The sequence below is a fragment of the Vipera berus genome, assembly GCF_964194415.1.
Source record: "Vipera berus genome assembly, chromosome: 3".
NCBI classification, from domain to species: Eukaryota; Metazoa; Chordata; class Lepidosauria; order Squamata; family Viperidae; genus Vipera; species Vipera berus.
Genome location: NC_138204.1, coordinates 6,586,035 through 6,612,546, shown reverse-complemented (window position 1 = coordinate 6,612,546; position 26,512 = coordinate 6,586,035).

The following is a 26,512-nucleotide window of genomic DNA, read 5'->3' as shown; positions in this document are numbered from 1 at the left end:
TTCTCTGGCGCAACAAAGGAGAACAAACCCATCAAGATTCAGCAGTCTATCTGCATTTGAAAGACAAAGGTTGCTCTTTCGAAGACAGCAAAGTCCACATTCTGGACAGAGAAGACCCTTGGTTTGAAAGAGGGGTCAAAGAGGCCATCTAGGTCAAAACTGAACAGCCCTCTCTCAACAGAGTGGGAGGGATATGAGACATCATTTATCTCCAGTCTACAACACGGTCCTTTCAATGGTTCCAAGAAGGCTCCACACCCATTTGCACTATTCAGGTGACCCTGAGGAGACAGTTTAACCGTCAAGAGGCCTCAACGACTCACAGAAAGAGTACTAATGGCCAGATGACTGCAAGGAATATAAATCCTTCTATTCCCTGCTATCCAGACAGAGCTGAAGAAGCTTCTGGGATGAGAAGCGAAACGTCTTCAAAAAAAAAACACCACAAGGCAGTCCAGTTGCCTCACGAAAAAAACAACAACACATTTTTGGGAATGCCAATCTACGTTTTACCTGAAGCCTTGTTTAACTTTCTGGGGAAACCTATTTATAGTTGCACATATTAGAATTTACAGTTCGATATTACAGCTTACAAGAGGCACACCGACTTTGGAAGGAGCATTATTTGACAAGCACAGAAATATTTGCCGGCTGAATGGAGGAGCTAAACCTCTGAAACAAGTTGTTCTGTTCCAAGTCTTTTATGGCTGATACCAGATGGAAGGGAGAGCGGCAAGATTTGGTGGTTTATTCGCTTTAGTAGCATGCCACTTACAGGGCTATCGGCTATCTAGCTGCAAAGCTGTAAAACTATCTAGCTATGAAGCTGAGAAGCTTTTCAGAAAGCGAGAGAGAAAGTAAAGAAATAAAACTGAAGAAATACAAGCTGAACCTGAGGGCATCAAGCTGTTCTCCAAAGCCCCTGAAGGCAGGACAAGAAGCAATGGATGGAAACTCATCAAGGAGAGAAGCAACCTGGAACTAAGGAGAAATTTCCTGACAGTTAGAACAATTAACCAGTGGAACAACCTGCCTCCAGAAGTAGTGAATGCTCTAACACAGGAAGTTTTTCAGAAGAGACTGGACAGCCATCTGTCTGAAATGGTATAGGGTTTCCTGCCTGAGCAGGGGGTTGGACTAGAAGACCTCCAAGGTCCCTTTCAACTCTGTTATTCTATTCTATTCACCATTGCGCTGCCCCTGATATTACACTTCAGTGTTGCACTATACAGTCGTATTTAATATGGTTAAATACTATTATTTATTTTTATGGTTAAACTATTCTATTCTATTCTATTCTATTCTATTCTATTCTATTCTATTCTATTCTATTCTATTCTATTCTATTCTATTCTATTCTATTCTATTCTATTCTATTCTATTCTATTCCATTCCATTCCATTCCATTCCATTCCATTCCATTCCATTCCATTCCATTCTATTCTATTCTATTCTATTCTATTCTATTCTATTCTATTCTATTCTATTCTATTCTATTCTATTCTATTCTATTTCTATTCTATTCTATTCTACTCTACTCCATTCCATTCCATTCCATTCCATTCCATTCCATTCCATTCCATTCTATTCTATTCTATTCTATTCTATTCTATTCTATTCTATTCTATTCTATTCTATTCTATTCTATTCTATTCTATTCTATTCTATTCTATTCTATTCTATTCTATTCCATATTCCATATTCCATATTCCATATTCCATATTCCATATTCCATATTCCCTGTTCTGTTCTGTTTTATATTCTGCTCTGCTCTGTTCTTATTCTATTCTATTCTATTCTATTCTATTCTGTTCTGTTCTGTTCTGTTCTGTTCTGTTCTGTTCTGTTCTGTTCTACTCAGTGGAAATGTGGAAGGCAGTGCAAAACCAGAAAGCCACTTAATTTGGTGCAATTTAGAAGCAAGAAAACTATCCGTCAATCCAAACCAGACCTAGAGCGAATAGTCAACACTCCAGAAGATAGGCTAAACATCCAGAAGGATCTAGACAGCCTTAAACACTAGGCCCTATTCAACAACTTGCAATTCAGTGGTGAGAAAAGGAAGGTTTTTCACTTAGGAAAGAAAAACTAAATGCACGGGTATGGGAAAAGTGGTACCTGGCTCAACAGCAGTTACTGCAAGAAAGATCTGGGAGTCCTGGTGGACAACCATTTAAATAAGAGCCAGCTGTGTCCTGCAGCTGCCAAAAAGGCCAATGCAGTCCTAGGCTGCATCAACAGAGGGACAGTTTCAAAATCAGGTGAAGTATTAGTACCGCTCTATACTGCCTTGATAAGACTGCACTTGGAATACTGCATCCAATTCTGGTTTGTTGTTCTTGTTAGTTATGAAGTCGTGTCCGACCCATCGCGACCCCATGGACAACGTTCCTCCAGGCCTTCCTGTCCTCTACCATCTTCTGGAGTCCCTTTAAGCTCACGCCTACTGCTTCAGTGACTCCATCCAGCCACCTCATTCTCTGTCGTCCCCTTCTTCTCTTGCCCTCAACCTTTCCCAGCATTAGGCTCTTCTCCACTGAGTCCTTCCTTCTCATTAGGTGGCCAAAGGATTTGAGTTTCAACTTCAGGATCTGGCTTTCTAAAGAGTAGCCAGTTCTGGCTACTACAATACAAAACAGCTGTTGAGATCCTGGAAAGTGTGCAAAGAAGAGCAATCAAGGTAATAATGGCTCTGGAGGTGAAACTGTACGGTGACTGATTGAAGGAACTGGATATGTCTAGTCTAATGAAGAGAAGGATTATGGGTGTTATAATAACAGTCTTCCAATATTTGAAGGGTTGCCACAAAGAAACGGGGGTCAAGCTATTCTCCAAAGCTCCTGAAGGCCGGACAGGAAGCAACGGATGGAAACTAATCAAGGAGAGAAGCAACCTAGAAGTAAGGAGAAACTTCCTGTTAGAACAATTAACCAGTGGAACAACCTGCCTCCAGAAGCTGTGAATGCTCCAAAACTGGAAGTTTTTAAGAAGAGACTGGACAGCCATTTGTCCAAAATGGTATAGGGCAGTGATGGCAAACCTTTTAGAGACCGAGTGCCCAAACTGCAACCCAAAACCCACTTATGTATCATCGGGTGCCGGGTGGGCTTGGCCCATTGGGTGGGTGTGGCCAATTGGGTGAGGATGGTCCATTGTGTTGGCATGGGTGCGGTGGTAATGGCAGACTGGTTGGGACTAAAAGGTTCAATCAATCAATTCCAACTTTGCGAGATCTTTTTTTTCCCGTGAGAAGTTAAAATTAATTGATTGATTGAATCTTTTTTTTTCTTTTGCATATGCTGGTGGAGGCCTAAAAACAAAAAGGTTTTATAAAACCCAGCTGAAGGCCTAGGACTGGGGCGACGGCGCACGTGCCTACAGAAAGGGCTCTGCGTGCCACCTATAAGGAAATGGCTGAAATTAGGTATGTCCAGTTTAATTAAAAGAAGGTCCAAGGGAGACATGATAGCAGTCTTCCAATATCTCAGGGGGTTGCCGCAAAGGAGGTCAAGCTATTCTCCAAAGCGCCTGAAGGCAGGACAAGAAGCAACGGAGGGAAACTAATCAAGGACAGAAGCAACCTAGAACTGAGGAGAAACTTCCTGACAGTGAGAACAATTAATCAGCGGAACCACCTGCCTCCAGAAACTGTGAGTGCTCCAACACTGGAAGTTTTTAAGAAGAGATTGGACAACTGTTTGTCTGAAATGGTATAGGGTTTCCTGCCTGAGGAGGGGGTTGGACTAGATGACCTCCAAGGTCCCTTCCAACTTTATTATTATTATTATTATTATTATTATTATTATTATTATTATTATTATTATTGAATTTCCTGACACTGAGAACAATTAATCAGTAATCAGTGGAACGGCTTGCCCTCAAATGGTTGTCCAGAATGGTACAGGGGTCTCTGCTTCAGTAGGGGGCTGGACTAGATGACCTCCAAGGCCCCTTCCAATTCGGTTATTCTGCATTCTGTAATCTTCAACTGAAAGACTTCACCATTTGGTTTTTGATGCTGCAGCTCTGCCAATCCATTGCAAAATGGGACAGTTTGGCAATGGGGAAGCCTGAGTAAATGTGTTTATAGGGCCGTGGGTCTGTGCTATCCTTTAGTAAAATGACTCCAGTAAAATGTGGATGGATTGACAGACATTCTGGATGTTCCTCAACAATATTGTCATGGAAAGAGTGTGAATTTAGCCACTAGGAATCCGACTGCTCCCACTCAACCAAAGCGGTGCCACAAAGCCTTGCCTGCACTTATTTAATTTCTGGATGAGGTTGAATACAAGCTCGAGCTGGTGCTCATGGAAGTGCATTTGCTCAATGGGGCGTCTGAAAGTGAATGTGTGAATTAATGAGCTGTGAATGGAGGACTTTGTAACATCCCTAGCATTTAATTTTCACCATTCAGAACTCTTCTCTAAGAGATCTGAATGAAAGGACCCTATTGTAAATTGCATGTACGGAATTGTCATTATCCTTTAAAACAGTACTTCGAATAGTGGACTTTGCCCCTTCAAATGGCTAACTCTGAGAAAATGATCATAGGACAACACAGGAGCATTTGCATGAGTAAAAAAATTCTTGGATGAAGACATAGGTAAATTAGGGATATGATAATAACAAACACAATCATAATCATAAAGTTGGAAGGGACCTTGGAGGTCATCTAGTCCAACCCTCTGTTCAGGCCGGAAACCCTATACCATTTCAGAGAAACGGCTGTGCCGTCTCTTCTTAAAAACTTCTAGTGTTGGAAGTTTTTCTACGTCTGTACATCAGAGGATATTATTCATAGTCTCTATAAGGTTGAGGTGCTGGCTTGTACACCAGGTGATGGTGAGTTCTAGTGCTGCCTTAGGCATGAAAGCTGGCTGGGAGACTTTGGGCCAATCACCAGGAGACTGTGAGTTCTAGTCCCGCCTTGGGCATGAAAGCTGGCTGGGAGACTTTGGGCCAATCACCAGGAGACTGTGAGTTCTAGTCCCGCCTTAGGCATGAAAGCTGGCTGGGAGACTTTGGGCCAATCACCAGGAGAATGTGAGTTCTAGTCCCGCCTTAGGCATGAAAGCTGGCTGAGAGACTTTGGTCCAATCACCAGGAGACTGTGAGTTCTAGTCCCGCCTTGGGCATGAAAGCTGGCTGGGAGACTTTGGTCCAATCACCAGGAGACTGTGAGTTCTAGTCCCGCCTTGGGCATGAAAGCTGGCTGGGAGACTTTGGGCCAATCACCAGGAGACTGTGAGTTCTAGTCCTACCTTAGGCACAAAAGCTGGCTGGGAGACTTTGGGCCAATCACCAGGAGACTGTGAGTTCTATTCTCAATTGTTGTCATAAGTCAGGACTACCTGTGGTTTTATGCCCCCCCATCTCTCCATTACTTGTATCTCTTGGAAGCCTTCCAATTCTTGGTAGCTGGCACAAAAAGTTTCTAATAAAGAAAAAGCTAAAACTAGAGTGAATTTCAAATATTTTTGAACTAAGAAAGAAATCTCCTGGCTGGGGGATATTAATCTGGGTTCTGGGTGTGATTTATTCATTGCAAGGCTGTAAAAATTCTCTGTCAGATTATCCCCAATTGTAGTTCATTAATTCAGTGTGATACTTTCAACCTGGTTTGCATCACTGAGCAAATTTGAGTCTCCAGTGCTTTCAACCATGTTCTTCCCTTTCCAGTAAGCTATTAAATCCTGCAAAGGAGACATAAGGCAGGATTAAATAGACCCAGCATGATAGCTGAAATATTCATCTTGCTGCCAGAGATCGACTATCAGGAACAAGTCCAGTGTCATACATTTTAGAGCAGAATTCTCCAAACCTGGCAACTTTAAGACTTGTGGACTTCAACTCCCAGAATTCCTCAGCCAGCAGCAGGGGGGGGATTCTGCAGTATGGCTGGCTAAGGAATTCTGCAAGTTGAAGTCCACAAGTCCTAAAGTTGCCAAGTTTGGAGACCCCTGCTGCAGAGCAGGGATGGGCAGCTATGACCCCTTAATGGCATGTGGACTTCAACTCCCAGAATTCCTCAGCTAGCATGAGGAATTCTGCAGCACGGCTGGCTGAGGAATTCTGGGAAGTCCACGAATCCTAAAGTTGCCACGTTTGGGGATCCCTGCTGTAGAGTAGGGATGGGCAACCATGGCTGTTGAAGAAAAAATCTTCACTGGGGTCCAGTCCAAGCTGGGGATAAATAAAATGGAGACCGCTTTAGAAAGAAGATTGCAGTTTATTGAAGAGGAGAGCCAGACAGAATGATGGCTCTGGGAAAACTGACTACATGTAGCAGGGAGTGGTGGGTTTTTATACCTTCTGGGGCTTTTTAGGTTGTTTCCTGTTCCTGTTTGAGGCCTTGTATTTCCTGGGTCGTAAGGGACGTGGTGGCTCAGTGGGATAGGACGCTGAGCTTGTCGATCAGAAAGTCGGCAGTTTGGCGGGTCGAATCCCGAATGCCACGTAGCAGAGTGAGCGCCTGTTACTCGTCCCAGCTTCTGCCCACCTAGCAGTTGGAAAGCACGTAAAAATTCAAGTAGAAAAATAGGGACCACTACGGTGGGAAGGTAACAGCGTTCCGTGCACCTTTGGCATCTAGTCATGCCGGCCACATGACCACGGAGACAATCTCGGACAAGAACTGGCTCTTCGGCTTTGAAACAGAGATGAGCACCGGCCCCTAGAGTCGGAAACGACTAGCACGCAGGTGTGGGGGGACCTTTACCTTTACCTTTACCTATTTCCTGGGTCATGTACTTTGACATGAGTCTGAGCGTGACCTTTTGGTATTGGTGGGTTAATCCTATTATGTCTCCTGACCTTAGAATTTGAGTGGAGGTATATGTAGATTTTAGGGGTCTTTGTCTTCCTAATAGCTTCCTGGCTCCAACCTTCCTGAATGGATTATGACATCTGAATTTCTAAAAGCTGGCCTCTGCCTAGTTTCTGCTTGGGGGAGAGGGGCTGGGGCTGGTTTCTGTCTTTTTAAAGATCTTCTCCATTATTCCTCTGGGGAAATATATTCTGCCTTTTTAAATATTCCCCAAAATATTTTTCCCCCTCTGGATTCTTCCCACAGCAACTTTATAGCCTCTGAACTTCAACTCCCAGAATTCCTCAGCCAGCCATGCTGAAATGGTGACAGAATTAAGAAGCTAGGTGACATCCAAGCAAATTATCAGCTTTAACTATCAGTCACATGATCATAATCATGGGAAGGGCTGCCACAGGGACGAGAACAACCAATGTATTCTTCAAAGCACCTGAGGGCAGGACAAGAAGTAGGGTGGAAGATCATTAAGGAGAGATCCAGCCTAGAATTAAGGGAAAAATGTCCTAAGAGGAAAAACAGTGGAACGGCTGATTTCCAGAAGCTGTGGATGCTCCATCCCCGGAGTTCTTCAAGAAAAAATTGGACAACCTTTTGTCCAGGGTGGTATCAGGATTCCTGCCTCTGGCAGGGAGCTGGACTAGAAGACCTCCAAGGTCCCTTCCGGCCCCGTGATGCTAGGTATCTTGCAAGAATGCTTCTGGGAGTCTACTCAATCCATTGCAGTCAGCCATTTTGTTTCCCTTCTAGAACAGGGCTTTTCAACCAGTGGTACGGGTACCACCTCTGGTACATTGGCACCTGGCAGGTGGCACACGACCATCCTAGAGAAGTGGTAGCGGGGGAGGGGAATGAGCTGAACCGGTGGCAGCACCGCACAAGCCTGAGTGAGAGACGGCTGGAGCTGCAGGGCTGTCAGGGCTCAGCGGAAGTGCCAGGATCAGTGCCAGGATCCAGCTGGAGCTCAGCGCTGATCCTGGTGCTTCTGCTGAGCCCAGAAGAAGCGCCGATCAGCTGGAATGTTGCAGCATCTCCAGGGTCTTGTGATTTACATTCAGATGCTTGGCAAATGATTCATATTTATGACGGTCACAGTGTCCCAGGGTCATGTGAAGTGACCAAAACCTGCTGCAACCACCCAGCAGATCGGGGGGGGGGGGGAATAAAAACCAAACACCCCCTAGCCACCCCCGCTGCCAATCCTCAACAGAAATGCTCACAACAATGAAAACCTCGGACAGGAGGAAGAGCGCTGCCGGGCGGGCAGGCAGGTGTCTTGCTCGGCTGTGGCTTGGGGGGCACTTTTTCAGTGCCATTGTAACTTCAAACAGTCCCTAAGTGAACTGTTGTAAGTCGAGGACTACCTATACTTCATCACTTTTTTCCTTTGTTTTTTTTTTGGTCATCAAGTTTTTGACATCTTGCTATTCGACTGGTGGTACTCAGATGTTGCCTTATCCTAAAAGTGGTACAATGGGTGAAAAGGTTGAAAAGCCCTGGACTAGAACATGGATGTTCTGTGACTGACCAAACACAGCAGAGCACTGTTTTGTGACATTATCTGAAAAGGGTTTCAAAATTCCAACTCTGCTCTTTGGTTTAAAATATTTGTGGACTCCTGAGACCTTCAGAGAATATTCAGACTGTTCTACCTATTGACTAGGGTTTACTATAAACCTACATTCTTACCTCCCTTGTAGGATGCTTCTCTCCTTGGTTAGTTTCCATCTGTTGCTTCTTACCCTGCCCTCGGGTGCTTTGGAGAATAGCTTGACTCCCTCTTCTTTGGGGCAGCTCCTGAGATACTGGAAGACTGCTATCATGTCACCCCTCATCCTTCTCTTCGTTAAACTAGACATACCCAATTCCAACAACCGTTCCTTATATGTTTTGGCCTCCAGTCCCCTAATCATCTTTGTTGCTCTTCTCTGCACTCTTTCTAGGGTGTCAACATCTTTTTTACATCGTGGTGATCAAAACTGGATGCAGTATTCCCGGTGTGGCCTTAACAAGGCATCATAAAGTGGTATTAACACTTCACATGATCTTGATTCCATCCCTCTGTTAATGCAGCCCAGGACTGCATCAAAATCCAGTTGCTTGGCAACTGGTTAATATTTATGATGGCTGCAGTTGTCTAAGGTCAAGTGATCCCCTTTTGCAACCATCTGACAAGCGAACTCAACAGGGAATCCAGGCTCACTCACTTTGTTAGTGAACTGATTACTAACTTGAAAACTGCAGCGATTCATTTAACGAAAGAGGCAGGAAAGGTCATAAAATGGAGCAAAACCCACGGGACAACTCTCTCACTTAGCAATGGAAATTTGGGGCCCAGCTGTAGTCATAAGTTGAGGACTGCCTCCGTATGCAATTCAGAAATCATCATCTTTTCAAACCGGAATGGGGATTCCGACTGTCACGTCTAATTGTCCGTATCAATTTGGACACCGTGCTTTCTGAGAGCAGAAATGACTTTTCCCAAATCATTTCAAAAGAGAACTTACCCACTGGAATTCAAATGTCCAAATTTGTCACATTGATGGCTTGAATTGCTCCAAATGTCTACATCCATTAATTATCTGCCTTGATTGAAATTCCAGTTTTTGAAACCGAACCAACCTCCTGAACTGGTTTTTCGTGGAGTTTCATGCTGTTTTCACAATATATACAGGCTAGGTTTAAGTGTTTAAAGTTAGGAAATAAATAAGTTTTTTTCATCTTTTTGTATAATACAAACTCCATGGTTGGTGCTCTGTGAATTTTCTCAGAGAGTCTCTTAACTGTCTTCTATAAAATGTCTATTGCTTCTCTCCCAAATAAGTTGCAGCATCTCACTGTGTTATTGGCTTAATTTACCTCACAGACGAGACCTCAGCTGTGATGGGAAATTTCTGTGTCATTCTGTCTAGAAAGTCTCAAGAAAAAAATATCAGAATGTGATTTGCCTGGCTGCCTGCCTGCCTGCCCGTCCGCCCGTCCATCCATCCATCCATCCATCCATCCATCCATCCATCCATCCATCCATCCATCCTTCTTTCTTTCTTTCTTTCTTTCTTTCTTTCTTTCTTTCTTTCTTTCTTTCTTTCTTTCTTTCTTTCTTTCTTTCTTTCTTTCATCTATCTATGTATCTATGTATCTATGTATCTATCTATCTATCTATCTATCTATCTATCTATCTATCTATCTATCTATCTATCTATCTATCTATCCCTATCTATCCCTATCTGTATCTGTATCTGTCTGTCTGTCTATCTGTCTCTCTTTTCATATCTAGGCCTTCGCTCAGGTTCGCCTGGTGCATCAGTTGCGGCCCTATCTAGACCGGGATGCCTTGCGCACAGTCACTCATGCACTCGTGACCTCCCGTTTGGACTACTGCAATGCTCTCTACATGGGGCTGCCCTTGAGGACTACTTGGAGGCTCCAGCTGGTGCAGAATGCAGCCGCGCGAGTGGTGGTGGGGGCTTCCCGATACTCCCATGTAACACCTCTACTCCGTGAGCTGCATTGGCTTCCGGTTGCCCTCCGGGTAAGATTCAAGGTGCTGGTTACGACCTATAAAGCCCTAAATGGCATGGGTCCGGGTTACTTACGGGAGCATCTGCTGCCGGCATCAACTTCCCTTCGTGCAGTGCGCTCCCACAGAGAGGGCCTCCTTAGGGTGCCGTCGGTCAAAGAGTGTCGACTGGCGGCCCCCAGGGGGAGGGCGTTCTTTGTGGGCGCGCCAGACCTTTGGAACCGTTTACCGGTGGAGCTCCGGACGGCTCCCGACCTTCGCTCCTTCCGACGTGACCTAAAAACATATTTATTTGAACAAGCTGGCCTGGTCTGATGGGTTTAGGGGTATTTTAACATTTTGTATTAATCTATTTAATTGGGCTACTGTATTTAATATTTCTTTTAATTTTTATATATTGTATTTTATTGTACTGCCCTGTACACCGCCCTGAGTCCTTTGGGAGAAGGGCGGTATAAAAATTAAATTATTATTATTATTATTATTATTATTATTATTATTATTATTATTATTATTATTATTATTATTATTATTATTATTATCTATCCATCCATTCATCCATCCATCCATCCATCCATCCATCCATCCATCTATCTATACCCACTTATATCTATCTCTTCTTTTGGAAATTATTTAAAATTGCTTGTAGCCAACCAAGTCCCATCTTCAAGCAGTGGGATCTGCCTTACACCTTTGCCAAGCTATTTGTCCATGCTATAAATAAGTTTTCAGACAGAATTTACAGCCAGATTATCTCCTTTCTAGGCTCAGATTCAAGAGACAGTGAAGGAAACGAGAATGGTATACATGTCTTAGTCAATTAAGGGTGGAAGAGGAGAGACTGATGATTAATCTATTGACATGTCTCTAATTAATGGAAGTTTATTATCTGTATGACAGTGGAGATTCTCAGTCATCAAGGTCATGGTTCTCCCAAGGGTGCTTTTTCAAAAGGCAAGTGAGTGGATTTTGTTTTTCCTTGAAGACATTTTGCTTCTCATCCAAGAAGCTTCTTTAGTTCTGACTGAACGGTGAGGGATGGAAGGATTTCTATTGCTTTCAGTCATCTGGTCATTAGTACTCTTTCTGAGAGTCACTGAGACCACTTCGAGGTTTACCTGTTTCCTCAGGGTTACCTGAGTGATGCAAATGGGTGTGGAGCCTTCTTGGAACCACTGAAAGGATTGTGTTGTAGACTGGAGATAGGTGATGTCTTATTCCTCCCCCTCCGTTGAGGGAGGGGTGTTCAGTTCTAACACAGAAGGATTCCTTTACCCCTCTTTCAAACCAGCAGTCCCCTCTGTCCAAAATGTGGACTTTGCTGTCTTCAAAAGGGTGGCCTTTGTCTTTTAAATGCTGTTGAATTTTTTTCCTTGATGGGTTTGTTCTCCTATGTTGTGCCACACGTTTGTGAGGTGGTTGTTGATAGTGTTCTGTTCCAGCCTATGACCGGCCCTGTTTGAATGTCAGGGACAATCCCTTTTTATAGTTAACAGCCTGGAAAAAACCCAACCAAATTTATTGACAAAGAAATCAAAAGTTCAAACAAGACTTAAATGAAAAGTTCAAACAAGAGTTAAACCAAAAGTTCAGACAAGAGTTAAACAGGAATTAACAGACCAGGACTCTAGCAGAAGATCTTCAAACTGTTGCCTTCAGCAACCAGCACCTCCCACACCTTCCCCTTTTATCAGCAGTCCCAAGGCGTGGCTTCTCATTGCCTTCTCCCGAGTTGCCTCATTGCCTTCCTCTGTTCTGCTCTGCTAGATTGCCTCCTGCTCCTAGCGTCCCTGAACAGAGCCAGCTGTGGATCGTCTTCTTCCACTACCTCGTGTTCACACGGCTGAGTCTGATGAGGAACAAGACGGGAGGGGCCAGGCTGAGAGTCCTGCAGTGCATCAGAACCTCCCTCTCACACCAAAGGCTCTCCAAACCCCTCCTCGTCCTCCTCTTCAGAATCATCTGACCCAGCTGCCGGAACCACAGGCTGACGCTGAATCGCAACAGGTAGTAGGTAGAAGTGTTTATTGGTACTCCTTGACTTACGACAAAATTGTGACTGGAAAAATCACCAGTAAGTGGTGCCATCGTTAAGGGAGGCATGCTGTGACTGCACTCGAGTTTACAACATTTTTTATTGAGGTCATTAAGCAAATCATCCATGGTTATTAATGAGACGTTGTCTGTCTGCAACTTTTGGGCTTCCCTCATTCACCTTGCTTGTCAGATGTTGGCTAGGAATGTTGTAATTGCTTGTCTCCTGACTTCAGGATGCTACAACGTCATAAGTGTGAGCCGATGGCCAAGCACCTGGATTACAGTCATGTGTCTATGGCGACACTACAAGGGTCATAGGTCTGAGGACTGGTCGCAATCCTCTTTGTTCAGCGCTGTTATAACTTTGAATGATCGCTAAACAAATGGTCATGAAGCAAGAATCACTTGCAGAGTAGTATGGCTACAGTACAACCTTAGTAATATACAAATATTGTTGTTTATGTGGATTAAGAATGAAAAACACAGCTGAGAAGATACTTCAATTTTCCCCCCAAATGAGACTGAATTAGTCTAGTTATATCACAGCCTTAAACTGATTCAGAAAAATGGAGAAAAGTAGGAATTTGTTCCAGGTCTTCATTTGTCTGAAATGGTATTGAGTTTTCCTACCTGAGCAGGGGGTTGGGCTAGAAGACCTCCAAGGTCCCTTCCAACTTTAATACTGTGATTATGATTATGATAAGGTCCCTTCCAACTCTGTTATTCTATTCTGTTCTTCTACTATGTAGTACCAGATGATCTGGAATAGATCCATTCCAATATAGTACTAGATGACCTTAGCAAGGCCACATCTTGGAATCCTGCATCCAGTTTTGGTCAGCACATTACAAAAAAGATATTGAGACTTTGGAAAAAGTGCAGAGAAGAGCAACTAAGATGGTTAAAGGCCTGGAAACTAAAACAGAATTTAGTTTGGGTTTGGGTTTGGCTTGTCTTGAGAAATGAAGGACTAGGAGGCCTTCGGGTGAGATTCAAGGTGCTGGTGATGACCTATAAAGCCCTAAATTTTTATTTTATTTATTTATTTTAATTCCATTTATATCCCGCCCTTCTCCGAAGACTCAGGGCGGCTTACAAGCTTAGCAGTAGCCTTCATTCTATGTATATGCCTGCTTATTAGGGCTTTCACACACACCCCAAGCGGCATTATTACAAAGTCAGCTTAATTGCCCCCAACAATCTGGGTCCTCATTTTACCTACCTCGGAAGGATGGAAGGCTGAGTCAACCTTGAGCCTGGTGGGACGCGAACCTGCACTAATTGCAGGCAGCTGGTGTTACTTAAGGAGGCATTAGCCCACTGTTCCACCAATGGCTTGGGTCCAGGATATCTGAGGGAACACCTGCTGCCAGCATCAAGCTCCCTTCGTCCAGTGCGCTCCCACAGGGACGGTCTTCTCAGGGTGCCGCCGGTTAAAGATTGCCGGCGGGTAACACCCAGGGGTAGGGCCTTCTCAGTGGGCGTGCCTGCCCTTTGGAACCAGGTGCCTGGGGAGCTTAGGACTGCCCCCGACCTCCGTTCATTCCGCCGGGACCTGAAGACCTGGCTCTTCGAGCTCTCTGGCCCAGGCTGAGAATTTTAACTTTAACTGGGTTTTTTTTTATTTTTCTCTCAGGGACTGATTTAATCTTTTTTAATTGCTTTTAACTTTTCTATTGATTTTTCTTTTAAATACCCTGTAAACCGCCCTGAGTCCTTCGGGAAAGGGCAGTATATAAATCCAAATAAATAAAATAAATAAATAAATAAATATGATAGCAGTATTCCAGTATTTGAGGGGCTGCCACAAAGAGGAGGGGGTCAAGTTATTCTCCAAAGCACCAGAGGGCAGGAGAAAAAAACAAGAGTTGGAAGCTGATCAAAGAGAGAAGCAACCTGGAATTCAGGAGAAACTTCCTGACAGTGAGGACAATCAACCCGTGGAACAACCTGCCTTCAGACATTGTGGGTGATCCAACACTGGAGGTTTCTAAGAAGAGACTGGACAGCCATTTGTCTGAAATGGTATCGGGTTTCCTCTGGAGCAGGAGGTTCAGCTAAATGACCTCCGAGGTCCCTTCCATCTCTAACCTGACTGATCAATACTGTTGATTTTTTGTTCTATTTTTTATCTTGGTGATTATTCATAACGCATTTATGGTTGCATCTTTTGACTTGAGCCGCTTTATAAATTCTTTCAACTAGCAGACGAACAAATAATGTCATATTGGGTGAGCACACAGTCTCCTGACTGGTTTTTTTTTTGCTCCTTTTTTATTATTAAAGAGTTTTACAAAAACAAAATTTTACAATATATCCCCAAATCCCTCCCGCCCCAAACCCACCCACTTCCCCCCCCCCACTTCCCAGAGCTAAATACAGGATTATAGTTACAATAATCATATTCTAAATAAAAATTATTCATAATATACAATTAACCAAATTCATAATGTGCTTTAACTCCCCTTTAACATAACTACAAACAACGTACCAATAACAATATCCCACTAAAATCTACTCATAAGCTAAATGGAACTTTTTAGTCCCATATTTGTTCTGAATATAATTTATCCATCTCCTCCAAACTCCGCTTTATAAATTCTTTCAACTAGCAGACAAACAAATTATGTCATATTGGGTGAACACACAGTCTCCGGACTGTTTTTTCCCCCTCCTTTGATTGGAGCAACCCCCCCCCCCAAAAAAAACCTGTTTTTTATACAGCCTGCGTAATTTCTAACCAGACAGCCTTTTCACGTTTACAGCTCTTATTGCGAGAAGCGTTAAGAAATATGGATTCTTCAGTCAAACATTTTTCAGCTTTCAGATTTTCCTGGGAGATGAAGGGAGCAGCAGAAGCAGTAATAAACCTCAGATGCTCAAGGAGCATGAATAAAAAGTGCCAAAATCACGCCGAGAGAGGCACCGACATACTTCGCTAATAATCTCACCAGGGAGCAAGAAAGACGCTTTTGGCAAAGCTTCAAAGAATTTCAACCCCTGGTCCACTGGGACCAGGTCAGACTAGATCAGGGTCTACACGTCGTGTTTTTTCACAGACTTTTTAAACCAGGTTTCTCACAATTGTGGGGTCCTTGTTGCACTCCGAGCTGGGTTGTTTTCCTGCAGACGTTTCCTTACCCAGCTAGGTAACATCATCAGTGCTAGAAGGGAGTGGGGTTTGCGGAGTGGAGTTGGGGGAGGAGGAAGAGGACTATGGGGTCTTTGGTGTTCTCTGGGCTTGGTGGTTTTCTTGCAGACCATCCCAAAGGTGCTTTTTCCAAAAGGCAGGTAGACTTTCTTGCTTTTTTTTTTCTTCTTTGAAAACATTTCACTTCTCAGCCAAGGAGCTTCTTCAGTTCTAACTGACTGGAGGGCAATGTGGGGGGGGGGGGGAAGGGGAATTTATATTCCTTGCAGTCATGGTGGAGCAGTGGGCTAATGCCTCCTTAAGTAACACCAGCTGCCTGCAATTAGTGCAGGTTCGAGTCCCACCAGGCTCAAGGTTGACTCAGCCTCCCATCCTTCCCAGGTAGGTAAAATGAGGACCCAGATTGTTGGGGGCAATTAAGCTGACTTTGTAATAATGCCGCTTGGGGTGTGTGTGTGAAAGCCCTAATAAGCAGGCATATACATAGAATGAAGGCTACTGCTAAGCTTGTAAGCCGCCCTGAGTCTTCGGAGAAGGGCAAGATATAAATGGAATTAAAATAAAAAAAAGTAAAAAAATCTCATCCTTAGCACTCTGAGGGTTGTTGAGGCCACTTGGGAGTTTATCTGTGGTCTCAGAGTCACCTGGATCAAAGAGTCCAACTGGGGCCAGCACCTTCTTCGCCTAAATCAGCGATGGCGAACCTTTTAGAGACCGAGTGTCCAAACTGCAACCCAAAACCCACTTATTTATCGCTGGGTGCCAGGTGGGCGTGGCCTACTGGGTGGGTGTGGCTGTGGTGGTCGTGGAAGATTGGGTGGGTGTGGCCAAGGTGGGTGTGGTCACCTCAATGTCGCTCGTGGGGAGGGACACCTGTGGGGGGCGGCTGGTTGAAGAGGGACAGTTGCCACCTCCGAGGCATGGCGCGGGTGCCCACAGGGAGGGCTCTGGGTGCCGCCTCTGGCACCCGTGCCGTAGGTCTAAATGATCTCCCAGTCTGTTAGAAGTGAAGAAGCTTCTTGGATGAAAAGGAAAATGTTTTCAAAGAAAAAAAAATCAAGGAAGTCCAGTTGCCTCTTGAAAAAGCACCTTTGGGACAACCACGACCTGAACGATTGAGAATCTCCATAGACATTTTCTTGCAGCTGTTTCGTTAGAAGCAACGGATGGAAACTAGTCAAGGAGAGAAGCAACCTAGAACGAAGAAGAAATTTCCTGACAGTTAGAACAATTAATCAGTGGAACAACCTGCCTCCAGAAATTGTGAATGCTCCAACACTGGAAGTTTTTAAGAAGAGGCTGGACAGCCATTTGTCTGAAATGGTATAGGGTTTCCTGCCTGAGCAGGGGGTTGGACTAGATGACCTCCAAGGTCCCTTCCAACTTCTTCTTCTTCTTCTTCTTCTTCTTCTTCTTCTTCTTCTTCTTCTTCTTCTTCTTCTTCTTCTTCTTCTTCTTCTTCTTCTTCTTCTTCTTCTTCTTCTTCTTCTTCTCCTCCTCCTCCTCCTCCTCCTCCTCCTCCTCCTCCTCCTCCTCCTCATCATCATCATCATCATCATCATCATCATCATCATCATTATTATTATTATTATTATTATTATTATTATTATTATTATTATTATTATTACCCAACTAGATAACCTCATCAGTGCTAGAAGAGAGTGGAGGGAGGAGGAGGAGGAGGAGGAGGAGGACTGTGGGGTCCTTGTTGCACTCTGAGCTGGGGTTGTTTTCCTACAGACATTTCAATACCCATTTCAATACATTATCAGTGCCAGAAGGGAGCGGGGTTTGCTGTCTGCTTATGTACAAGTGGGTTGCCCTTTCAGCATTCGTGAGAGTGCTGTTTTCTTCTTGGCAGTTCCTTGCTTAAGCTCTGTTTATTGTTAGCTTGTTTGTCTGAGTTGGCAGTTCCTTGATTAGGGTACTGTATACTGCTTGATTTTTGGTCTGGTATTAATCCTGGGGTTAATCTCTGCTTATCTGGGTGTTAATTGCTGGTAAGGAGGTGTTTTAGTCTTTTCGTTTCCTTTTTAGCTTGTGTGTCAGGACTCACCCCAATCCACATTTTAGGAAAGAAGAACTCTTGGAGACAGGATTGTCCAAACAGGAACTTTTACTAAAACATGGTTGACGGTGGATAATGTAGACAGGATCTGGAAACTGTCTTGCAGATCGATACTTTAAAAGTGTCCCTGAGTAAAACCCCTCCCCTCGGTCCATTTGGTCAGTGCCGGATCAGTTAGGTTTCAGGTGTCAAACTCCTCGTGGGAAAAGAGAGCCCCAGTAATCATTTGCAACATTATTACTTCCTCCCCTTCACATTCCCATCGGAGATACAAACCAGAGTTCCCCCCTCTCGCTCTTTCTTTGTTCTTCTTAGTTCAAAGGGTTTCTTCCCTGGTCTTTTGTAATGGCCTCCAGGCAGGCTGAATAGACAAACCTTGCATCTAAGGGATAGAGATGGCTCTTTACAGCCCTGCCTTCTCTTCCCCTCCTTGGAAAATGGCAGAATCCAGTAAGGGGGTGAGATTTAGATTTGCACAGTTAGAAATGAAATATAAATGGATTCTGACATTGTAAATGGTCTCTTTTGAATGGTGTGTAGATGTTGTTTATCTCTATGTGCCTGTTGACGGCTGCTTTGTCTGAGTGCCAGGCTTCCACAAACTCTCTTCTGATTTTGGACTTGGCTTCCGATACTGAATAGAATAGAACAGAACAGAACAGAAGAGAATAGAATATAGAAAAGAATATAGAACAGAACAGAACAGAACAGAATAGAACAAAATAGAAAAGAATATAGAATAGAATAGAATAGAATAGAATAGAATAGAATAGAATAGAATAGAATAGAATAGAATAGAATAGAATAGAATAGAATAGAATAGAATAGAATAGAATAGAATAACAGAGTTGGAAGGGACCTTGTAGGTCATCTATTCCACCCCCACCCCCACCCAAGCAGGAGACCCTACACCATTTCTGACTGATGGCAGTCCAGTCCCTTCTTGAAAGCCTCCAGTGATGAAGCACCAACAATATCTGGAGGCAATCTGTTCCATTGATTGATTGTTCTCACCGTCAGAACATTTCTCCTTAGTTCTAGGTTGAATCTCTCCTTGATGAGTTTCCATCCTTGCCTGGCCTTCAGGCGCTTTGCAAAATATGTTGATCCCCCTCCTCTGTGGGGCAGCCCCTCAAATATTGGAAGACTGCTATCATGTCTCCCCTGATCCTTCACTTCACCAGACTCGCCATACCCAGTTCCTGGAGCTCTTTCTTCATATTGAAACTGTTGAAAGTATGGTTAAGGTTGTCCACGTCTGGGTGCAATGAAGGAGTTTTCATCATGACTTCTCGTGGGTGTTCATAGATGCGGTCTGCTAGTCTTCGTCAGCTACGTAGCGGTGTTTGCTTCTGGGATTTAGTTTGGTTTGGAGTTTTTTCACAGTTCCACAGGGAAGATTTTGACTCTGTGATCACCGAGAGTGGATGTTAATTACTCCAGGTTTTGCCTTTGATTGCCTGGTCTGTAGTGGTCTTTGGGGAAAGGTGGATAGCCACTTGAGAGGATGCCATAGTGAGTTCCCAATCAAGCTCTCATTTGGGGCAGATGGAAATCAAACCGGCTTCCCTTGTTCCCGCCATTGCATTTTTTGTTTTTTGCTTTGGAAGGCTCCTAATTAACTTCCTTTCTCAGTGGCTCTTTATTTGTCATTCTGCGGATTGCAGTGGCATTAAGCTGAAGCTGGTAGAGCAAGAAACCACGGCTTAAATAACAGCGCCTGGATATCTCAGATAAGATAAAACAGCACTCAAAAAGAGAAGCATCTTGGGAAAAGAAAGCCCAGGAGGAAATGAAAAAAAATGGGGAGCTGATAAAGAATGAAATTGATAAGAAGAGGGGCGGTTCTTAGTTTTATATATATATATATATATATATATATATATATATATATATATATATATATATATATATATATATATATATATATATATATATATATATATATATATATATATATATATATTTTAAAAAATCCCATTTATATCCCGCCCTTCTCCGAAGACTCAGGGCGGCTTACAATCTAAGAAGCACAAATCAAATGTGCTTAGCAGTAGCCTTCATTCTATGTATATGCCTGCTTATTAGGGCTTTCACACACACCCCAAGCGGCATTATTACAAAGTCAGCTCATTGGCCCCAACAATCTGGGTCCTCATTTTACCTACCTTGGAAGGATGGAAGGCTGAGTCAACCTTGAGCCTGGTGGGACTCGAACCTGCACTAATTGCAGGCAGCTGCTGTTACTTAAGGAGGCATTAGCCCACTGCTCCACCAAGGCTACTATTTTGGAAGGTTTGGGGAAAAAATGCTATTGATAAATAGTAGTAGTGGTGTGCATTCATCGTTCTAGACTTGGAGAAAAAAGCAAACATAGGAGAGGCATGGAATTTTGTAACCACACGTTCTGTGAGAACACGTAAATAAATAAATAAACACATAAGGAACGGTTGTGGGAATTGGGTATGTCTAGTCCAGGAGTAGGCAACCATGGCTCTTTTATGACTCGTAGACTTCAACTCCCAGAATTCCTGAGCCAGCCATGCTGAGGGGAAAGGAAGAGGTTTCCAAACTGAGCCATGCTGGCTCAGGAATTCTGGGAGTTGAAGTCCACGAGTCATAAAAGAGCCAAGGTTGCATACCCCTGGTCTAGTCTAACGAAGAGAAGGACGAGGGGGAACATGATAGCAGTCTTCCAATATCTCAGGGGCTGCCCCAAAGAGGAGGGAGTCAAGCTATTCTCCAAAGTGCCTGAAGGCAGGACAAGAAGCAACGGATGGAAACTAATCAAGGAGAGAAGCAACCTGGAACTAAGGAGAAATTTCCTGACAATTAGAACAATTAACCAATGGAAAAACCTGCCTCCAAAAGCTGTGAATGCTCCAACATTGGAAGTTTTTAACAAGAGACTGGACAGCCATTTGTCTGAAATGGTATAGGGCTTCCTGCCTGAGCAGGGGGTTGGACTAGATGACCTCCAAGGTCCCTTCCAACTTTATTATTATTATAAATCTTGCCTGTTTGCAAATGGTAAAACGAAAAATCTTGCCCACACATCTAATAAACTTTCTCCACTTCATATATGCAAATTCATCTCTCTGAGATTTTAGCAAATGTGTTTATTTATTTCTTAGATTTTTATCTTGTCTTCATTATTTTATAAGTAACTCGAGACAATGAACATACATCCTATTCCAGGGGTCGGCAACCTCGGCTCTTTTATGACTCGTGGACTTCAACTCCCAGAATTCCTGAGCCAGCATAGCTGGCTCAGGAATTCTGGGAGTTGAAGTCCACGAGTCATAAAAGAGCCGAGGTTGCCTACCCCTGTCCTATTCCTTCCTCCTCCTATTTTCCCAAAACAACAACCCTGTTGGGTGGGGGAGGCTCAGAAAGAGTGACTTGCCAAAAGTTAACCAGCCAGCTTTTATGACTAAGGCGGGACTAGAATACACCGTCTCCTGCTGCTTGGCTCAAAGTTATCCATCCGGCTTTCGTGCCTAAGTGGGACTAGAATTCACTGTATCTCCTGGGGATTAGCTGAAAATCACCCAATCAGCTTGCATGCCTAAAGCGGGACTAGAACTCGCCATCACCTGGTGATTGGCCCAAAGTCACCCAGTTGGCTTTCATGCCTAAGTCAGGACTAGAACTCACCATCTCCTGGTCATTGGCTCCTAGCTGGCTTTCATGCCTAAGGTGGAACTAGAACTCTCAGTCTCCAGGTGATTGGCCCAAAGTCACCCAGCAGGCTTTCATGCCTAAAGCAGGACTAGAACTCACTGTCTCCTAGTGATTGGCGCAACGTCACCCAGATGGCTTTCATGCCTAAAGCAGGACTAGAACTCACCATCTCCTGGTGATTGGCTCAGAGTCACCCAGCTGGCTTTCATGCCTAAGTCAGGACTAGAACTCACCGTCTCCTGGTGATTGGCCCAAAGTCACCCAACCGGCTTTCATGCCTAAAGTGATGCTAAAACTCACCATTTCCTGCTTTTTTAGGCCAGTACCTTAACCACTATACCAAACTGCCTCAAACCATGAGATTTTGCATTTGGGCTTAGTTATAAAGCTTGTCATAGTTATAAAATGGATAAATTCTAGATATATCAGGGTTCTCCCTATGAATATCTGCCTCCGTTGCTTCAGAAGCTCCAAAATTCAAAACCAGGGAGGAAAAGGACCAGAATTTCAATCTCACATAAAAAAGGCAACATCAACATTTGATTGTAGTGTACATGTTGCACAACGCAAGAAAACAAAAACATCAACCTACAGTTCTGTCCTGAGTATCTTATCTTAGTTTTCTTCTGAGAAAATTCTCCATCGTAGGAGGCAAAACATTACACAGCTGTTAGTATTTCTTACTGAAGTGGAAAATAGTACCCACTCTATTATTGTAACTCTTTTCTTTATCCTTCTATTTATTTAATTCTCAGGCTGAGAATTCTAATTTTAGCTTTAATCCTAATTTTAACTGGGATTTTATTTATGCAGGGACGAATATAATTTTTTTAATCTGTTTTTAACTTTTGTATCTTTGTTTTTTAATCACCCTGTAAACCGCCCTGAGTCCTTCGGGAAAGGGCAGTATATAAATGTAATAAAATAAATAAATAAATAAATAAATAAATAAATAAATAAATAAATAAATAAATAAATAAATAAATAAATAAATAAATAAATTTGTTCCTGTATTTCTAAACTTCCTGACAGTGGGAACAATTAACCAGTGGAACAACCTGCCTCCAGAAGCTGTGAATGCTCCAACACTGGAGGTTTTTAAGAAGAGACTGGACAGCCATTTGTCTGAAATGGTGTAGGGTTTCCTGCCTGAGCAGGGGGTTGGACTAGATGACGTCTAAGGTCCCTTCCAACTTCTTCTTCTTCTTCTTCTTCTTCTTCTTCTTCTTCTTCTTCTTCTTCTTCTTCTTCTTCTTCTTCTTCTTCTTCTTCTTCTTCTTCTTCTTCTTCTTCTTCTTCTTCTTCTTCTTCTTCTTCTTCTTCTTCTTCTTCTCCTCCTCCTCCTCCTCCTCCTCCTCCTCCTCCTCCTCCTCCTCTTCCTCCTCCTCCTCCTCCTTCTTGTTGTTATTAAACTTTTATTCATTAAACATGAACCTCAGTCAACTGAACACTCACACTCAAATTGACTGGCACTAACGGTTGACACGGGTTGCTGCCAGCATCCTAGGTATCATCCAGGTATCTCCTTAAAATGTAAGATGTTCCGAGTAGCGCAGTTTTTTTGCAGCTTTGCTGGAGTTATTGCAGGAAGCTGCAATTTCTTGATGTATTTTGCAAAGTTTTTGGACATAGTTCCCAGTGCCCCGATGACGATGGGTATCACTGTTACACGTTTCATCCAGAATCGCACAGTTTCGATAGCCAGGTTGCGGTATTTCGGTATTTTTTTTTTCCAAACGGACTAATGACTTTCCCTAAAATTCCACAAGTCACTGAAGTGAAAGCCTGTTCATTAAACTGGGCTCTAGGGATCATTTGGGACTGCTGCTATCAAACCAACATCCCTGCAGTGTAGCAACCACTCTGCTGAAGCTTGATTTCATTTTCAGATTGTCAGCGGAGTTGCCCAGACTTATGGTCTTGGGAGACTTGGATTTGCTTACTTTGGGAGGGGAGGAATCTGAGGTAGCCTTGCATTAGCCAGTAAGAGAGCAAACAAGATACAAAGAAAATCGTAGATGTCCTTCACAGACATCAGAACTCAAAAATCTTCTGGTTTAACAAAATAAGAGTTGGAAGGGACTTTGGAGAAGCAGAAGATCCTTCTGGACAAATGGCTGTCCAGTCTCTTCTTGAAAACCTCCAGTGTTGGAGCACCCATAACTTCTGGAGGCAAGCCGTTCCATTGATTAATTTTTCTGTCAAATAATTTCTCCTTAATTCTAGGTTGCTTCTCTCCTGGATTAGTGGGACACGGTGGCTCAGTGGGTTAGGATGCTGTGCTTGTCAATCAGAAGATCGGCAGTTTGGCGGGTCGAATCCCGAGTGCCGCATAGCAGAGTGAGCGCCTGTTACTCGTCCCAGCTTCTGCCAACCTAGCAGTTTGAAAGCACGTAAAAATGCAAGTAGAAAAATAGAGACCACTACTGTGGGAAGGTAACAGCATTCCGTGTGCCTTTGGTGTCTAGTCATGCCGGCCACATGACCACGGAGACGTCCTTGGACAAACGCTGGCTCTTCGGCTTTGAAACGGAGATGAGCACCAGCCCCTAGAGTTGGAAACGACTAGCACGCATGTGCGGGGGAACCTTTACCTTTACCTTACCTCTTTCCTTGATGAGTTTCCATCCATTGCTTCTTGTCCTGCCTTCAGGTGCTTTGGAGAATGGCTTGACCCCCTCTTCTTTGTGGCGGCCCCTCACATACTGGAACACTATCATGTCACCCCCCTAGTCCTTCTTTCCATTAAATTCCTCAACCGTTCTTCGTGTGTTGTAGCTTCCAGTCCCCTAATCATCTTTGTTGCTCTTCTCTGCTCTCTTTCCAGAGTCTCAACAGATTTTTTTTTTAGATTGTGGTGACCACAACTGGATGTAATCTTCCAAGTGTGGTTATGCCAAGGCATTACAGTATGTAATGGTACTAACACTTCACAACATGTTTAAAAGAGATGTCATAGAAGGTCATTAATTTTCTATATTACCCAAGAAGATCTGGTATCCAGCCTAAGGCGATGGAGCCAGCTCAAGGTCAGAGAAGCTCACGATTAGGCAGCAGTTGTCAAAATACTAATCTTTCACAAAATGCCAGGCATTTATTATTAGAGTGTCCACTTCCATTCATAACATTGCCATTGCCAAGTTTCCAGAATTTTATTAACATTTATATCACCTCTAGCTGGCTAGTAATGGAACTGTAATTTCGATAATTGTAAGCAATTAGACTTTAATGTTATGTTCTTCCCAGTTGCAATGTATGGCTGTGAAAGTTGGACCATAAAAAAGGCTGAGCGCCAAAGACTTGAGGCCTTTGAACTATGGTGCTGGAGAAGACTCCTGCGAGTCCCTTGGACTGTGATCAAACTGGTCAGTCCTAGAGGAGATCAACCCTGACTGCTCTTTAGAAGGCCAGATCCTGAAGTTGCAACTCAAATACTTTGGCCACCTAATGAGGAGGAAGGACTCACTGGAGAAGAGCCTAATGCTGGGAAAGATGGAGGGCAATAGAAGAAGGGGACGAATGAGGTGGCTGGATGGAGTCACTGAAGCAGGAGGCGTGAGCTTAAATGGACTCCAGAAGATGGTAGAGGACAGGAAGGCCTGGAGGAATGTTGTCCATAGGGTCGCGATGGGTCGGACATGACTTTGCAATTAACAACGACAACAAGACTTTAGTGTAGAGGTGAAATTCTAAGCCTGGCAGGATTCACCTGAAGGTCCATCTAGATGTTCTCCAATCTTGAAGGTCCACCTCCCTTGAAAGTCCTTCTCTTGCTTGATGGAGAGATGCTGGCTGTTAAAATCTTTTCCAGGCACACAGTGCTTTGACTCAATAAAAGATCAGCCAAGCATAACGCAGCCTTAAATTGATTCAAGGCATCTAGCTTGAAGGCAAGCGATATTGATGTGCAGAACTGGGAACCATGAACATTTTTCCAAGGAGAAAAGCCTTAGCAAAGGATAACACTTTTAGAGATTGAGCCGGAGTTAGTAAGGATTTTATTTTATTTTTGCTATCTATGCGTTAGCCCAGTGAGGTAGCCCAGACTAAAAGCAGAACCAGGAGTACTGTTTAGGTTACATCATACATGAATTTAATAAATAAATAAAACTACGGGTAGTCCTCGACTTATGACCTTGACTGAGCCCAAAATTTTGGTTGCTAAGCGAGACAGTTGAATGAGTTGTGTCATCGCAATTGCCTCAATTTACGAGCCACCAATCCACCCTTGATACTACAGGCCATCCTTAACTTACAGCCACAAGGGAGCCCCAAATTCCCATTGCTAAGCAGGACCGTTGTGAAGCGAGTTTTGCCCCATTTTACGTCCTTTCTCACCACGGTCATTAAGTGAATCACCGCAGTTGTGAAGTTAGTATCACAGATGTGAAGTGAATCTGGCTTCCCCATTGCCTTTGCTTCTCAGAGGTTTGCCAAAGGGACACTGCAACCGTCATAAAGGTGAGCCAGTTGCCAGGCAGCTGAATTTTCATCACGTGACCATTGGGGACACTGCAACAGTTGTTAAGTGTGAAAAATGCTCATAAATCACTTTTTTTTCAGTTGTAACTTTGGACAGTCACTAAAAGAATGGTTGCAAATTGAGGATTATCTGTAATCATAAAGGTTACTGTCAATCTCTAGTTCGAGTAACCAAATGAAAGTCCAGGATTATTTTTCATTTCTGGAAAACTTACTATTTATTGAATACTTGGCCTGGAAAAGGCAAGGTATTCCATAAACAGTAAGCTTTTCAGAAATGGACTTTTATTCGGATACTTGAGCTGGAGGTTGAGATTAAACTAACTCTACAGTCCCGAGGCGTCAGACCATAGCATATAACAATGACTTTCCCAGCCAAACCCCCAAGCTGCCACACAACTCATGTGAACAAGTTCTCTTTGTTATGGAAACCATCTGCTATCTTCTTCACACCTGCTAGAATGCCCTTGAAAGGTTTCCAGACTGCCGACTCTCAGCAAGCTTCCGTAGAACTGGAGAGGTTTCGTTTCTCTAACCCACTCAAAAGCGACACCTCCCTCTCCCTTATTCTAATGGCAAGATGAAAACAGAGACAGTTATGTTAACAAAATGTTGCAAGGCTGTAGATAATCCTTGACTTATGAAGACTTACTGACCGTTCAAAGTTACAAGGGATCCCGAAAAAAGGAAGTTATGACCCAGATTCAAAGTTCTAATGTCCAGCCAGCCTCCCTCCACCCTGTG